At 38.0% G+C, this 18,754-nt stretch overlaps 1 protein-coding gene across 1 annotated transcript in view; it reads right to left on the reverse strand.

Annotated features, from left to right (window-relative positions):
* Positions 1-18,754, reverse strand: part of MAN1A1 (mannosidase alpha class 1A member 1) — a 142,465-nt gene that overhangs the window by 65,338 nt on the left and 58,373 nt on the right. The window lies entirely within an intron of this gene.

The raw sequence follows: 18,754 nt of genomic DNA on the forward strand, positions 1-18,754 counted from the left end.
CAGGTGGTGCACAGAGTAAGCTACACTGCCATCAATCCCTTCTTTTAAATTGAGGATTCCCAGCAAAGTACTATAATTACCTTTAAAGAGCAATGAAGCCACTTAAAATTGCACTGATATTTAACTCAACTAAACACCATACTACAACAAAGAAAATTATTCTAAGTGAAGCACTGAGATTCAGAAAAAAATAATGATAATTGAGACCAGTCACAAATACATGATCAGTATTTAAAACTATAAAGTTGGGCAGGATTCAAAATGCTTTCTCAAGCATTTCTCTTTAACCTGATTTTTGCTAGTAGTCAGACTTTGGATGTGAGATAATTCTCTTTTTAAACTCTAAGGTGTTACTAAAATTTTTAAAAGTATAATGCTGATTCATACTGTGTGAAGGTCCTGTGTTAGATGGACTCCTCCATGAAATAAGTAGAGATTCCTTCACACTCTGCAGTCCTACTCAAAATCAGCACTAAAGGAAATTAGATAGACTTACTATAATCATACAATAGATTAGGCAGAAGACAGAGTTACTACACTTTCTATTTCAATCTCTGTTTATATTAGTAGACTGTGAATTGTTAAAATAATCTCAGGGCTAATACAGAAGTAGCTTCATTGTCCTTTGAGTTACCAATCTTGAGTCCCTTACAAACACAAAAGTCACGTCAGACCACCACCATTACTCCAAGCCAGCAATTCTTTGAAGAACATTTGAGTAAGCACTGGTAGGTAAACAAGAAATCCACCTCACTGCTGCACACACTCATCTTTTTTATTACAGTCTGTTCATTCCATAGGCAACACACACACCAAGCCAGGGAACAAGACATTGTTTTCTCACTCATTAGATAGCCTTAAATATTTCTTAAATACATATAAGTATTTTTGGTCTTCAGAAGAGAGAACAAACTAACTAACTAACAAAGACATCATACATCCAGAACTGCGATGCTAATGTTAGAACACCCAATGCCACAATCAATCAGATCTTGCAGACTCTTCTGTCCATTAACAAATCCTATTAGGGAAAAGAGTGTTCCCACGGAGAAACAAGGCTCTGCCTGCAAGGATGCAGCCACAGGGCAAAGACCAGACCTGTCATCTGGTGAGCACTGGCTTTCATTATAGTGCAAGAATGTTATCTCCTCTGGATAAACAAAACTGTTTCTTCTGGCTGGAATGACAAATCCCTTCGAAAATGTCAGATTACCTCATTGTAGTTTTAATTGCTATTGCTAATCAGGAAGAAAAGAAAGCACAGGAAACAAATATCTTAGAATTGCATATGTGGCACATCTAATTTTAAAAAAAGGCATAACATGGTACAGCATCATAAATTAAAGAACAGTCAGAATTCTGTCTTAAGAAGTCTTCCACATTAAGGGAACCAGAAGTTAAAATTTAACACCAAAGGAAAGAATACTATATTTTAATTTTTTTTTCAATTGACAAAGACATTTTGTCTACATTTCTAATTCGATCAAATTAAGCATTTCTCATTTTTGTTTTTATATTTACAGATAAAAACTGACAAGTTACCGTAAGATTTATTGCTTTCTTTCCTGTACCTGACTGCCTTTCCCAGTAGGGTAAGGAATGAATATTTCAGTGCAAAAGCAGAAAACGAGAGCAGAAAAATGAACAGGGACAGGCCGCTTTCCTGCTCTTCAGAACACTGAATAGAAATCCTATCAGCATAACAAATGTTGATTTGGGTTCAAAGTGATCTGCTAACAAAAAAAGAGCCCTCTCAGAACAACTTGTTCCAATAACATCTTTACTGAAAGATAATCCAGGATTTTTGCTGTATTTACATTTGTTTTATTTTCACAATGAAAGACTAGAAATGCTACAAAAATTGTGGTACTCCACCTGACATAACAGAATACTTGAAGTAGTGTAAGCTGAATTCTGCCACTAGCTGCAATATCAAGTGATACCACACCTCACAGTCATATTATTTGAAACCTATTTCCTATAATGCATTTTCAGTGTTTATGACAGCTGGAGAAGTCACCCAGATGCTGGTGTTAATTCATCAGCAACCAGTGCTTTTACAATTACTGTCACCTTGACACTAGCAGGTGCCAGTGAGTTGTATTTTATTCAGTCCTCACTTCCAGCTGAGTTGAAGTAATTTATGAATATTCTGTGCTAAAAGGTGAGGAGACAAATTAATACAATTTCTGGAAACAAGCATTATAATGAATCACATCAGTGTGATCATCAGTGCCAGGAGAAGAAGCCAAATGGCCTTCAAAGAGGACTTTCACAGCTGCAGAAGTATTTTGTACATCTAGATCCACAAGTGTCAAGAGTGCATTTTGAGCATTTTCCCCAGGAAACAGACTGCATTCAAGACCAATTTCCTAGCTCTGGGCCAGCCCTGGTCCCGCTGGACTGGAGCATGTGAAATGCCACACCAACACGCACCCACCTCTGTAGGGGGATAGAATGTAAGAGAATAGAAATAGTGCAGAAGGCAATCTCACCCCTAAAGAGTTGCAACTGTAGTAATTACCAAGGATTAAGAACAGGCCTGCTCTTAAAAGGCCACAGCTGTGTCCAGTAAGAATGAGTGCTATAAAAGAGTAAGTTAACTGGTCAAGAAGAGAACTAGGGTTTGTTAGCTGTGCTGTGAAGAAGGAGGAGTCAGTGCTGCGAGAAGCTGCCCATAAGAAATCTGAGAAGGTATGGAAGATATGCAATAAGATGACAACATATCTCCAGCCCAGGACTGCACCCAGTCTCAAGTCTTCCTAGCAGGATACAGAAGAGGGGGACAGTGCACTCAAAACAAGTGGCTCCACCTGAGGGTACACCTACAGTAGCCAAAGATCAGCCAGAGCTGATCAACACAATTGCACCAGTCAGCATCACGCTCTTCACCATTCTGAGTTTTGGGAAGGCTTTCCAGTTTGCAAGCATAATGTCAAACCTAAAGCACCTGTGCCCATCTGTACAACTCTTCTCAAAGCTTTTGAAAACAGTGATTGCAGAAATATGCAAATCACTTACTGGAGAGATTCAGGCAGCTTGTGGTATCTGTGAGCAACCACTCACCTGCAAACTGCTGTAATAGCACGTGTCTTTTTCACAACTACAGGAAGTAACAAACATGAGTAAGCTTTTAGATCTGTACTACCCTTTCCAGAATAATCCAGTATGCTGGTCACCAGCTCGTAGAAGAAAGTTCACATAAAAAACCTGCTTATTGCACAAATTAGATTAGATTAAAAAAAATAAATCAATCTCTTCTTTTATTCAATTAGCCTTTTTTTTTTTTTGTTATGGTTTCACTGATGGCAAGAAAACTAATTTTCTTTTCTGGCTGACTGATGTACCAAAGAAGTCACATAGTACCATGAAGAGTATCCCCTCTGTGGAAAAGATTGTAGAGAACTTAATCAAATGGAAGTAACTGGATTAGTGAGAGATTTCCAGATTTCATTCAAATGCACACAGCAAAAAGCACAAGCCCCCTCAAGTTATCAGCAGTAGCTAACGTAGGTAATTACTTCAGTTATTTTTCAACTAAGAATTTCTAATTAGATATGCTGTGTTTGAAAATCTTATTTTAGGAAGGCCAGAATTAAATGGTACAAACTGTCAAAAAAGAGTGCAAGGGACAAACCAAAGAAATAATGTAATGTACAGTAAGTTTTCCATACCTCACTTGTACATTAAAACTTAAAAATGAAGACAGGAATTGCTAGATAACTGCAGAATTTAAAAAATCATAAAGGAAGACTTTGTTTCTGTTACATTTGGTTATTTTCTTTTCTGCTATTCACGTGTATTTAGGATTGCTTACACAGACAAACTCCAAGAACTATTTAAGAGGAAGAACTTTTAGACCACAGGAGAAAAAGCAACTGTTCATTTATCTACTAACGTCAAAAAGCTAATTTTTTTTAAAGCTTATGTATACTTGAACAATTAGAAGCTTAGCTACAACCCATTAGCACTGGAGAGCTTATGAACCAACCATTTAATAATATCCCTGCCGCAATAATTCAAGAAAAGGCAGTGATGAATGCAGTAAACAAACTGCAATGATTGCCTGTAATAACAAAAGGAATTTGTTACTTACAAAAGCCTTTGAGAATTCCTCACCCCAGACTCAGGGCAGCTTTAATTTTTCAAGAGGTGCGATAAGCAGCATGCACAAAGAGTAAGGAGTTGGATTTACCGCACGCGTACGGATTAACTGAGCGCTGGCAACCGGCGCCCGAGGCCCCAAAAACAGGTAAGCAAGACTCACACCTGCAAAAACTGTGCTCAAATCTGAAGACTCTGAAATGCCACACCACCCCAAATACATAATTTATGAAACAGCTCAGTGTCAGGGGATCACTGTCAAAGATTTGGGATGCCAGCTCTGTGGCCTATCAGCAATAGAAAGCCTGGAACTGCAGGTCTCCAGTCAAATAAGCATTTGTTTCAAGCAAGGACAGACGGCATGCTAGCAGGCATTAAAAGTGTCAGCAGTCATGATGGAAGACTGAGTCCACATCTAAGAGCTCGTGGAAGTTTTAAATCTCTGTTTTTACACAGAGGAACATGATCTTAACCCATATAAATTAACACTATGGTATGTCCTGCTTTGACCAACAGGCACCACTTAAGAGACACCATACAACTATACAACTAAAGTATGAAGAGGCATTAGCACTAAAAAACTCTTTCCCAAGGCCCCTCTGTCCCCAGCAAAACAAGCCCTCTCCATCCTGTGAAAGTCCAATATTCACATGTTTGGATGCTGGTGAAAGGCACTGTCAGCCCTGGAAGCAACTCGTAGACTAACACCAGGCAAGGATGCCAGAGTACAGAATATGTCATGCATTTAGTAGTGAGGTCTTCTACAGTTCAGGAAGATGATACATGCATTTGAAAGTATATTGGATATAAGTGAATGTGACTGAAATTAAAAATATGGCATATAAAATGGAAACTCATTATATTGTGAAGTGATACAGAAAACATCTGGATGTCATCTTAAGAGGTTGGTGTTTTTCCTGATTAAGGAAACAGCTGCCTTAGTAAAATTACTCATATCCAGCAGTAACGAAGAGTATCTTTTAGCTCAATTCTTCTGTTAAGCCACAAGCATCTGCTTCCTAATTTTCTTTTTATTTAATCTTGTGTACCCAGCTCAACTGCTGTAACAACAAATTTAAATAGCTGCCTCATTTTATATCTTGAAAGCTATCCTGACTAAACAAAGAACAGCACTTTGCATATGAAACTTTCCTTTCAAGCAGGTGACCATTGAGGGGTGATTTGCAACACCATCTGTGTGAAAGCAGGGGGTGGGGTGGAGGAGCCTAATAAACAGCATGGGGAATCAATAATTACATCCTCAATGCAGCATAAAGTGCTTTCAGAAGATTCATTCCTAGGCTTGTAAATTTGACTGTATATTTTAATTCCAATACCATTAAGTGATTTAGAGTGAGGCCTTCACTCTAAATGACAATCCTAGACCATGGGGGCAGGCACAGAAAAGGCTAAAATCACTCTGTGTACATAAAGGGAGATCTATTTTATTTTTAATGGTAACTCTGCAGCAAATGGGGAGCTGTTTGTTTCAGCCAATATTATGTGACACTTGTTAGTTTCTTCCAGGCACTAATGGCAAGAGTTTTAAGTGATGGTTATCAATTACACAAGTATAACAATGTGAACAGGATACCAAGAGTGCCTGCTTTATTTCTTCTTCCGTTCATTTTTTTCCGAACTTCATTCACTCACTTTAATATTTTACTCCAACACCACAACAACAGCCTAATGAAATTACTCTCATCAGTTTGAAACAAAAAGATCCTTGGATAAAAGGGACCAAAACTCAGGGTTTCCCATATTCTGCCATCTCCCTTGAACCAACCACTAGCAAACCTGAGCAGCCCACTGAGCAAATGGAACAAGTAACTACTCTGCCTTTTCGCTCTGTTTGCCCTCAAAAAGATGGTCTTTGTCAATCATGATATAGTCTTGATCTGACATCTTCACAAGTATTTTAAGTCAGTTACTTGTATCATTCAGAGGCTGGTTCTAAAATGGTTAAAATTTTACACTGACGATGTCCTCAGACAAGGCAGCACAGAGTAGGAGTTCTCCAGCCAGTTCAAGATTTGTTCTTTCTGGAGTTACTCCCATTGTTCTACAGCAAGTGTGCTGGGTCCACAGCAGTAATGCAGCAGCACTAAGGAAGAAAAGTTTTCCTTTTCCCTGCTGTTTTCATGCCAATTCCTCCAGATAGCCAAGTGCTGTGTTTTTATGAAGCTATGATTGAAATTTCACAGGAGGATGGTTGAGGTTGGAAGAGTGGAAGGAGTTGAGTGTGGAAGGCTTTCTGAAGGTCATCTAGTCCAGCTGTGCTGTTCCAGCAGGGCCACCCAGAGCCTGCTGTCCAAAACATGAATGTGCATAGATAGCTTTGGAATATCTCCAAGGACAAGGACTCTCCAATCTCGCTGGGCAATCACTGCAAATCACTGCAGTGGCCAGTAGTCCTTACAGTTTCCTGATGTTCAAAGGGAACCTCTTGGGTTTCAGTTTCTGCTTGATGTTTAATATAAATTTTATATGTACATTTTGGCATTAGGACATGGATGGGGCTGGGTCATAGTATAGACCTAAGTGACAGGCTGTATCTTCAGCAGACACTGCAACAAGGTATTTATCAAGGGTCTTGTCTTGTTATTAGTGGTTTGATTTAGAATGAAGCAAGCAGTAAACTTGTAATAATAGCAACAATAAGGACAACTAATAGCTAGTGTACATGTAATGCAGGCTATGAAAGGACTAGCACAAGGAACAAAGTATGATGAGAATCCAAACTGACAAATTTGAATATTGAAGTTTTAAAAACAAGCCATGATTTTAGGCACAGAATTACGGAGTTCCAGGCTTTACACAGTCTTCATTAAACACAAAAAGCCTACGGAGTTAATTTGCATTACTCTAATGTCCTTGGCCAGAGACCCTATGCTCCTCTTCATGCCTAGGCAATTCCACATTCCACTGCCCATTAGTTTGATGTGTTCATGGATACAAGGAGAGTAAATTAAATAAATTGTGTTCATGGATACAAGGAGAATAAATTAAATTAAACTCTACTATTTTAGAGTGTCTCTTATATTCTTTAAACATATATAAAATATAATGAGTATTCAATGGAAATTAGTGTTTTATATTATGGCTGTCCCATGTTTAAACAGTAAAGTGCTTCTTTTGATTCTTATACTAGGATTGAAGTCAACACAGGAATTTCCAGATTTTGTGATCACAGATACTGGAAAAAAACAGAATCATCACAAGTACAAAGTCAGTGCCAACAGTTCCTCTGTTAGACCTATAGCATAGATCACTTATGAACAAGCCATTGGATCACAAAACTCTCCCACTGTGTTTCTCTACCACCAGCAGCTATGGACTAGTTCTGTCTCACTTGTATAGATATATGGGATAGAAATCAACTGTTTTAGCTGTTTCAGTGGATTCTCAGATTACAAATAAACTTGTTTTGGTCAATTCCATTAAAAACAATGGGATTGAGAATGAACCATTTGGGTAAGGGCAGCTTGGATTTGCAACCATGTGAACAGCTGAGCCTGACCCCATGACAGGTGAGTTTGATAACACCAGCAGTTGCATTGATGCATTCTAAAGTTGTTATATTTCAAGGGGACGAATGGGTTAAAATTTAGCTTACTCTGCAGGCTCCTTTCCCCACAACACCTCTGACACACCATCTAGATGGCTTTTTATATAAGTAATGTAACAATAAAAATCTTCCTCTATACAACAGGACAAAAAGATGATGGTTTCCTAACTCAGTGCTTTCTTTCTTATTACTGAGATTTCTCTGACTGACAATAGTCATTGAATTGTCTGATGAATAATGGACCAGATCAAAATGAGCCTGAATAAAGTGCTTGTATATTTTCCCTAAATTAAATATAAGAGATGTGAACTCTTCTACTTCTTTGCATGTAAGCCAAACAGGAGGCTTCAAGAGAGAAGAACTATGATTTAAGAAGCTCCTTTTATGTTGTAAGTTAAATCATCAGGCAGACTAATTCAATTCCTTTCTGTTTACTGTAAGACTATTTCTCTTACTGGACAAGTCATAAAACTAAACTGACTAAAATATAAGAATTTCCAGATCTTAAAGACTCAGAAACAAGTCCTCTGACTGAGCACCAGAGCTGCCAGCACATCAAATTTATGAGCAATTCAACTGCTTCTCAGAATTTCCTGCAGTTAAAACTTTTTTTACTTTTTTTGAGCTAAACCTCAAAACCATTCCTGTAATTTAACAGCCATAAATTGTACTCTCTAAAGATTAACACTATTTTTGAACGCAGAACATATTTGAAGGAAACAATGGTTGGAAGTATTAATAAAGACTTCAAGTATGTGTATTAGCATGTGGACATTGCTTTCCATGCCCCCACTTGAAGCAAGAGGAAAAAAAAAGGCATGCCAACCATGTAAACTCTCTCAAATTTTAACAAAATTCATTACATGGCTGTTGTGCTTTATTTTATTCTTTAACTGAACACTACACATAGCCACTTCCAGAGAGAAGGCCTTTCAGGCTTCACTAAATTATTTCTATATTTAATAGCATGTAAGTTAAAACATTAGAGTACCTTAACGGTAATTTCAAGTCAGATCTAGATAGAAAAAAAGTCTTCAAAGTATGATTTAGAAAAAGGGCATCTTAGTCACCAGCTTCACTCACTCATTAATTCTATTACCAACTGTCACAGTCTATCAAGAAAAAATATGGCTGGGTAAGTCCTCCTCGTTATCTCAGTAAATCTTTACTTTTGACCTTGGGTCAGTTAATAACCATTTTAACTTAAGACAGACCCTTCAAGCAAATTAGAAAAGCTGATGGCATTTAACACTGAACTAATTCTGCTCAGGCGTGCTGAGAACCACCACTGTAGTTTCCTGCAGCAGTGTGGCAACGATGGCCCAAAGCATTACAGCAGTTGTAAATCTTGCCTGGAACCAGGAAGATTATTTATTCTTCCCCCTAGAATATAAATGGAAATAAAAGCAGCTCTGGAAAGAAAAGGCTGAGCACAGACTGAACCATGTTTGTAAGAGATACCGTGCAAGCAGCAAATGCTGATGAGAAGTTTTCAGTTATTCACTAGTTTTGCATGATAAAAGGAAAAAGATTGAAATTGTCTGTATACTATGAATAGTGTTTTTAAGAGCAAGTTGGGGAAAATAGCACCCTCTAAGGAAAACGGCATTGTAAGCTGCTGGCTTTGTTCTGCAGCTGTTAGTTTGAAGAAAACAACAAGAAAAGAGTTTTAAAGATAAATGGATGAGAGTGAAATTCATAGGATATCCTTTTCACATGATGGTCCTTAGGATCTATTGGACTGTAAAATCATCTAGTCATGCTTGCAAAAATTAAGGACAACTTGGCCCCCAAGGGAAAGCAAAACTTTAAAGCAGTAACAGGACTGAACCAGCTTCCAAAAACAACTAGTATGGTTGTTTTGCTTAGCCTGCAAAAGCAGAAAATTGCCTAAAGATGGAAGGAAAGAAACAAAGAGGACACATCTAGTTCCTCAGATGAACTAGTTACAGAGTATTTTTGGTAGTTCAATGCTTTGGAAACATCAGAAACAATGGAACTGGCCCTTGATGCCAGAAAGAAGACAGCTTTTTGTTAATTGAAGGTTGACTCTACTCCAGTAACGCTGCTGCTGGAGTGATCTTCCTTGTTTGCTTTAGAGTTATGTCAGTTTACATAAGACTTGGATGTTAAAACAAGCTCTTGAGCCTTCATGTAGCAGAATGACAAGAGTCCCCTCACACTGTCCTGCTTTAATTAGCTACTATTTGAAGGAGTTCATCAGGGTTGAGTGGGTTAATGTGAGCAATTAAAGGTGTTGAGTAAAGAATATCAGAGCTAAACACATAAAACAAAATCCAAATTCTTCAGAATATTTTAGCACCTCCTGACCTCTCTTGTATCTTTTGCTTTACTAGGAAATTAAACAGTCAGATGGCTGACCAGCTAACACCTATGGGAATACAGAAGCTTGTATATGAGTTGACAAAAGACTTGCAATGTAAACAGTGAGCTAAGAAACTGAATCTGCTGTTTAACTACATCCTAAATTATTTTTTTCCTTGAGTAAACCAAGCAAGATTTGTATGAAACACTGGCACTACATACCCCTCCTCCTTTTCAGCTTTCAAATCTTCATGTTCATCCTCTTCTCAATTTCTGGCTTAAGAAAAGTTTGCAGTTTGCCCAATTCTGTGCACTTAGCCCTAGGCAAAATGAACCCTTACATTTACTGATTGGAGGAAAACAAAGATTTGTTTTTCAAATGTTTCATGACAGCTCCGTTTAGGGGCAATCACCTGCCAAAACCACAAAACCCCACTGGCATCTATCATGCTGGAAGTGGCACAGGATTTTTTATGTGCACATCTTTTCCAAATTCCTTCTCAATCATTTGCACATAGGGTGCAAACTCAGTCTGAGTATGGCAGAGGCAAGCTTTTGGCACAGATGATACAGCAACTGGACTCATTTATCAAACAAAACATTTACCAACATTATTCAACTGTTGCATTTTTACAAGTGGCAAACAAAGCATGTGGCTTCCTGCAGTTTTTGAAAGGTGTGGGAGAAAGCTCCCTACTTATCTTACAAATCTTTCCGATTTCTGTTGCCTGAAAATAAACAATTGATCCTGCCAAAAAAAAATCCACAGGACAATTAGCCCTTGCCATAAATTGATCCCAAGAGTTGGTGCTAACTTAAAGCAAATGAACCTTGTTTGTATCTGTCCCATGTTTGATCTGCTGAGCAAGATGTGTTGCAAGGGCAAAGGAGACTTTTTTTAAGAGTATCTGTTTCTCCTGCAGCAAGGATGCCATTATCTCTACCTATTGCTGGAGATATGAAAAGCATGCAAGAGCAGCAATGACATCAGTCTGTTTCTGATTTCAGGCATTCAATCTTCTCAATGATCTTCAGTTAGCTTGAAGCAGCAGAGTTGGTGGGTGGCACAAAGTGGTGTTTTGTAATGAATTTCTAATCTGATCCTTCAAAGAGCTAATTGGATAAGAAGCTTCCCAAATTGCATCACACATTTCTGTTCACTCAAATTGTATTTATAATATTAAAAATATGCCTACATATTTTTTACTAGAAGTAATTTAAATTTTTGAAAAGAGATGTGAAGATAGAAAGATTCTTTGCTAAAGTCAGCTTTGGGAATCTGATGGAATGTCTTCACAGCTGCCAACAGAATCAAAAACGTGCTAATCTTCTACTGGATGGTTTATGCTTTAAGCTAATAAGAGAAGTATGTTATCACCTACTTAACTCCCAACTTAATGAAAAATAACCTCAGATTCAGTTTACTCTCAGTTTGACTTTGTGAGACAAAGCACAAAGTGGAATCTCCCATACACTAGTTATATATTGTGAAATATTTAGATGAAGAAATGAAGAGTTATTCCACACCCAGAGTAAAATAATATTTGCATATGTAGGGTTTTTTTTTTTGGTAAAAAAATCAGTACAATGATTCAATAACATCTATTATTATTACCTAATTGAACTTTTATACCACATCCACAGAGAGAATATACTTCCCAAATACTTCACATAACTCAGAATTTAAGCAGCATAAATTCATGCTGATCTATTCCCACTGTCAGCACTGAGATTTTTTTGTTGTTTTCATTTGCAGAAAGAATTAAAGTTCTTTGCTGTAGTATTATGTATAAGTATTGTTATTTAGATATGAATAGTATATTTGCAACAATCTAAATGCTGCTTGCAAATGGCTCCACTGAACCCTGTATCTAACCATATGCTGTACATTTTCTATTAAATCTGCACAGCAACTCCACCACCTCTTCAGGCAGCATGTTTTCACCCTCCTTTTACTCTTCTTTATTGTGCAACTGCATTTTGTGCTGCTAAGTGACAGAACTGGAAACTGAGATAAATAAAAGAGAGAAATATCTTGGAAACAACTTCTTTGCAGGGGCCTGGTGATTCTGGACAGACTGCTAATAGCATGTAATTTCTTCTGTACAGAGTATCAACCCACATGCAAAGAATTCTTCTTTAGGGTCTGTCTAGAGCTGCTGCTCAAAGGGAAAGCACTCACACTACTATTTCTGACAGACATTCTCTTTCCAACTGTTCCGTAGAGCCAGAATGAAGTGAAACTGCAGGAGCTAGTTGAAAGCCAAATCCTCAGAAGAAACAAACAGCTCTCTCTCAGCTGCTTGAATTCTACTTAATAACACAGCTCATGAGCTTGTGTCAAACATACCAGCTGTTACAATCACAATCCAGTATTTCTTAGGTCTCATTATAATCCATTCTCCTTTCTAGCAATTTACCATCAGCCTACAGTAGTGTGGAGGTGAGCAGGGATTTTAGTTAAAATTAATGTAATAAGCAGTGAACTTTTTTTTCTTATTTCCAAAGTCAACATATGAATGCAAAAACATGTCAAATAGGTTTACCGTGGAACAAAGCAAATTTTTTTGTTGTTTGGAGAAAACTCCCCAAACAAACCCTTGTCCGCTAGGTAAGTGAAAAACCACTAAAAGTGAACAATATAAGTTATGTACAGGAGGGAGTTCTAAACTGATGTTTCTCAGATCAAAATCAGGGCTCTAATTCCTGGTTTCATGGCAGGCTTAGTTATAGCAGCTGCAGCAGGCTGTCACCACAGCTTCTCAGTCCCCTGCTGTGGGTATTCACACTGATAGACAAACAAAATGATGACAGACAAACAAAAGCAAAACATACCCACTGCTGGACTCCAGCAGACAGCAATTCACTGAATTAAGGCAAATTGCCACTATTCCCACTTTACATTAGCAGAGTAGCCTGAGGGCCCTCATTCTGAGGCACAAGAATTGTTGGTGATGGCAGCTGATGGTGTGCCTGGTGGTGGTGCCTGATTGCAGTACAGGGGCAGAGTCTCCATCAGGCTGCAGGTACTTAGACCCCAGAAGCAGTTCCCTGTCAATGTACACGTGGGTAATATCAGTAACCCCACAGCAGAGTGGGAAGAGAAGGAAAACCTAGAAGCAGCATCTTAATTAAGTGCAAGACTGGAAATCCACAACTCTGTTACCATTCTTCCAATTTTCTTCAGAATTAAGTGTGGGGCCAGCTTGAGCAGCACAGTTGCACAGAGCAGCTGAGCAAGTAGCACTGGGAGAGAGGGGACAGAAGTGTTAGGAATGAGAAAACTTTTGGAATAAAGGGAACCTATTTGAGAGAGATGGGTTTCATCAACAGTGACAGTGTAATTGCACTGCAGGAACTTAAGAGACAGAAATAGAAGACTGAAGGGCAGTCTGCTTGAAATGGCAGAACAGTCTACATAAAAGAAAATCTTAGGAGTCAAGGTTATCTCCAGAATGTGACTCTATAGGGATTCTGCAGTACATTTTGATGCTGCTAGCACAGAAAGTGAACAGCATTAGATTTATTAAAGGTGGAGAAGAGGCTGAAATAGTAATGGAGATTACAGACTGTGATTGTGGGAAACAGAGGAGATTTTAAATCCTTCTCTGTCCCTGAGCAGGCTGTTAAGTGCTACATCAGAGCTGATATAAACCTTGATTTTATACAGTGTAATGACAGCTTTCTGCAGAAATTCAGAGTCTGTAGGAGAAAAAGTAGCTCTTAACTTAGTTTGACATATTACTGTCAACAGGGGCCACTTGCCCCAATTCAACACATTCTTTTAAAAAAAGGTTCACTTTGGTAATGTTTAAGTTTAGAAAGAGAATCAAGATGACCAGCTGAAATGAACTTAGAAAGAAACAGCCACAAGGTTAAACTGCTTGGAGATGATTTGGAGAACAAAAGGTGAGGTTCAGAGACCAAAAATTCTCAAATCAAAATGTTCAGATGACTTGTGCCTTCCTTTGGTTTGACTGTAAAGAAGGTAATTATAAGTAAAACTATATTGAGTCCAATACAGAAACTGGCAAGTTAAATGAAAACTCTTCAGTCAGGATAAACGTAACTTTTGAAGAACAAGTGTTTATAGTTAAAAAAAAAAAAAAAGGAGAAATATGAAGCCTGCTAGAGAGCCAGGAGAAACAATAGGAGATGTCTGTTTAAAAGAGCATAGTGCATGAACCAAAGCCTTGCTAATAAGATAAACTTGCCCCAGTGTTTGGTCTTGAAGAGCCTAGGCATGTTCCCATGCAAGAAGGTCCTTCAAACAATAAGCCTAATGGACTGTTGCAATATTGAATGGCTCCAGAATGCAATGAAATACCAAGTTAAAAAATCCTAAATCTATAAAAATGAAAGAGAGCATAAAGATCATTTCAGAGCTCCACAGGAGCTAAAACATGACACCACTGAAACACTGATGCATTGCTTAAAAGTGGCAGCAGATGGATGGTAGGTGGGAAACAGGACCCAAATCCGAAAACAGGGCTGTAGAAAGCTAAGGGCAATTGAAGTCTTCTAGTCTGTACCACACAGGGAATTCTACTGCCAGTCTGTGAAGATCATTAAGGAGGAGTTAAGTGGCATTCACAGAGAAGTGATCAAGCTGATACAGTATGCCTGGAGTTTCAAACAGCATTAGAAATCAAGCTTCCAAGGCATAAAAGGAAAAGTCCTCTTGTTAACTAGTGTCAAGTTAAGTGAGAGGAAGCCGATAAAACATGTGGTCAGTGCTCACACTTGGTGAGCTCAGATCCCCAAGGCACTGAGCTCAGTGGAACTTAATACACTGGAACTTAATCACAATTTGCAGAAAAGGCCAATACCTTTGTACAGGTGACAAAAACTTAATTCTCCTACCATGCAAGACTGCTAAATGATGGAATTTATTTATTTTTTTTTGTATTCATGGAATTTAAATATTCTCTCTGAAGAGACACCTCTACAAGAGAGGGAGAGACAGAAAGGATAACTACAGCTAAATTCTGCAGAATGTCTCAGCACTATATGAAGTCAGCAATCTTCTGTGGTCAGCCTGGCAAAGGCAGTTGTAGATCAGTAGCATCTACATCATTATTTCATGCCTGCTCCTCATTAGTAAGATAGCTTGACAATCACTGAGGGATGGTGGTTTACAGTGAGCAATGATTAGGTCTGTCTGAAGTCAGACAGGAAACCAAGATCATCAAGTGAGGTTGAACAGTGACACTGTAACTCCAACTCTAAATGCAGACATAAACTAATTAAGTATGTCATAATTTTTTCCCATTTTTAAGCTCTAATTAACAGCTGGTAGAGAGTAACAGATGAAGCTCTAAGTCCAACACCTATGATCATGAAGAACAGCTTGGATTTTTTCTTTTTTTTTTTTGGTCTGGGAGTTTTTGGTTTCTTTTTGTTACTCTTTCACCCTGATCAGAACAAATTAGTGTTCCTTCAAACAGGTTATCCTGACACAGCAAAAAAAGTACAAATCTGTTACATTTTTGCTTCATGCTATGGAGAAGAATGGCAACATGAGCATATTATGCAGGAAGAACAGCTGCTGCATCCAAAATATTTTAACTCTGGGAAAAAAAAAAAAAAAACAAAACAGAAAAGCTTCAAAGGAATCTGGGAAATTACCATCTGAATCTGAAATTCATGTGCTCCTTACTTACTTCAGAGCGTTTTGGATTAGCTTTTTTGCTGCTCACACAAACAGCAAATTAAAAGTTCCTTCTACTTCTGCCTATGCAATGTATTCCCTGACTGTGGAACCAACCTTCAAGTAAAGCAGTCAGGGGACTGTTTTACTTGAAGGTTGGCTCCACAGTCAGGAACCAACTGCTAAGCTATTACTTAGCTTTAGCAGTGCCTATTAGAGCCAGTTGTGAGTAAATCAGAAGACCCAGAGAACATACCAGCCTGACTGGACTAAGAGCAGGGCCATACATTTGGCTTTCAGCGCCTGTATCACAGCTGTTCCCAGCAGTGAAAACTACAGTGCTCAGAAGTAATGTTTGTAATCTCCACGAATTCCAAGAAAGATCTGAGTTGCTGTTAGAGGGTTCAGTGCTGTCCTCCTCCAAAAGTTAACGAATTATCTCCTTATATGACTACATTTGGAAGTGCAAATATCTGGGTCTGCAGAACAGAGGACCTTGCTGCATGCCATACTCCTGACCCTTGGTATCCCAGAATTTAACATCAAACTAGCACATACAGCAAGGCAGTTATAAAACAAATTTCTCCCTTACATTTGATTTTTCATTTCAAAACAAAAAAGTACTTAAATGAGGAATCTTCCAAGATTCTAAGACATGCCTTGTACTTAATCAAGGTTTAATTTGAACAAAATGATCAAGAAAGCTTGAAAAAAAAAATCTGTCCCAGTCCTATGGGATAAATCTATCATATTACAGTTCCCTAAAGATACTTTCATAACAACAAAAAAGTTTCCAATACTAGCAGTGCTTTTAAGGAGCCAGGCTTATTTTTAATAATCCTACAGCCAGTGACTTATGGAAAAAATACCAAGAAAAGTATTCACATGCAATATATATTATTATTATTAGGGACTTAAATACCCAAAAGAAACCAAAAAATAACCAACAACAACAACAAAAAAAGAGCATCAGTTTAACAGTTATTCATCTTAAAATCAAGTTTTCTGATATTTGTAACTATTTTATAAATGAAGATGATATTTGACTGAAACGCTTTTTGACTTGAGTTTAGACAGATACCACAGTGGAAAAAAAAAAGGCATATGACATTTCTAGCACTTTAAGGTATTTCATATTAATTCTAGTAAGATAGAAATTGTAGGAAGTTTAACAGAAAGCATCTCATGGCTCTATTTGCAAGTGAGCAGCACATATAGTTATCAAGGGGTAAAGTATTCAATTTGTTCATTTTTAGAATGATTCACATTGGTGACTTTATCTAAATGAACTATTATGTGAGCAGGATGTTTTAGGAACTACTCAGTATGATAGCATATTCTTTAATCATGATTAGTTAGACTTACAAATGATTATGGAACATACAATGTGTTGCAGCTTTGGATCATTACCCATGGAAATGTAATTCAGAAGCACAAACAATAATTATTTCCATCACTCCTTCTACCGAAACACAGCTTTCTTTAATTAGAATACTGGTAAGTGAGCACAGCAAATATAAGATTTTTTAATAGTTAATCTGATAAAGAATTAATTGAGCTTTTAACTGAGGAAGTTTAATCCTTTAATCAGTGTGCATACAGATTGTGCTACCTTTTTAGGAACACCCACTAATGTAATGGACTAATAGATTATTAAAGATCTATTTTCTATAGTGGCAGCCAGCCTCTGGGGCCCTCAGGCCTTTCCACACCTCTCAGCAGCAGCAGGGAAGAAGAGACCCCCATAATATGGAAGAACCTCACCCTGCTGCAACCCATTCTTTCCATTGGCAGAGATTGGCTATTGCCACAGCATCTTGGGATTTAGGAGACAAATCAGGAAGTTTCTCCAAATCTGATAAAGGCAGAGCGTGCTGGATTGCACTCTCTGAGCCACCAGAACAACTGTTTAGGGACATCATTCTGTCTTGGACAGCAGATGTCTAACACAGAGTGTGAGAACCAGTGGCAAGCATGGATGATGCCCTTCCTGGCCTGAAAGAGCTTGGCACCCTCCTTAATAATACACCTCTTCTCTGGTACGTAAGAGGCCATTTTACTTTCATTACTGATTCCATCAATTTTAGAATGGGCACTAGCATCCTTTATCACTGATGTTCTACTGCAAAGAGTTCCATTTAATTATCCATCATGTGAAACACTTTCTTGCGCTTCAGCTATCTCCTCATTTCATTTGTGCAAGAGAACACGGTGCTGCTTTTAATCTAGCTGGAGAGGTGGTGGTAAAACTGCCTCTCTGAGGATGAAGGAATAGTTGAGAGGCAATGACTAGGTGTTATTTAAGAGAAACTATACATGCTGATAGAGAATGAGACTGCACATTAACAGACACGGCACATAAACCATCAACATACATATTAAATCACCAGCACTGATGACAAAGGATTAAGGCATTTCCTGGCAGACAAACTGCCACTTGATGTAAAGGCCCATGAGTATTCATCTACCAGCTCGTCTGCCAAGAAATATCCTCTGCTTCTGTCAGGACTGGTTAATTAAAGTGTACCAACAGGTTATGATAGAAAAGCCCACACCTGTTTCCCAAGTAGCTCTCTAGTGAAAAGAGAAGAAACATAAGTAAAACAATATCTAGCAAAGATCCAGACACCAGCTCCCAAGCACCTCTCAATTTTTTTCATTACTGTTGTCTGACTGCATTTTTTCTCCCCCAGATTTACAAGACAATTCAAACAATAAAACCTGTGCATTTTAAGACATGAATGTCTTTTCCATACCATCTACACTCAGCACAGGTCCACGTAAAATATGCAGGTAAGTCTAGTTAAGACATAAAAGTGTCAGAGGAACATTGTCTCCTTATAACTTGCTTTGTCAGGTGCATGGCCCGGCAGTACTTGCTAAAACACCTTTAACATAATGATAAATTTTAACAAAAAATAATCATGCACAGCCATACAATTTAAGTAATTTAAAGTGACAGGTTCAACTAGTATTTGGGAGATTTACTTATAAAAAAATTAACTTCTTTGGATTTGTGGAGTTTCTGCCAGTAATTGCTTTGGATTTAAGGAACAATAAATTCAACTTATGGTTAAAGAGTACTAACTTGTGTAATCCTGCAACAT

The sequence above is a fragment of the Motacilla alba genome, chromosome 3 (genome assembly GCF_015832195.1).
Source record: "Motacilla alba alba isolate MOTALB_02 chromosome 3, Motacilla_alba_V1.0_pri, whole genome shotgun sequence".
Lineage (NCBI taxonomy): Eukaryota > Metazoa > Chordata > Aves > Passeriformes > Motacillidae > Motacilla > Motacilla alba.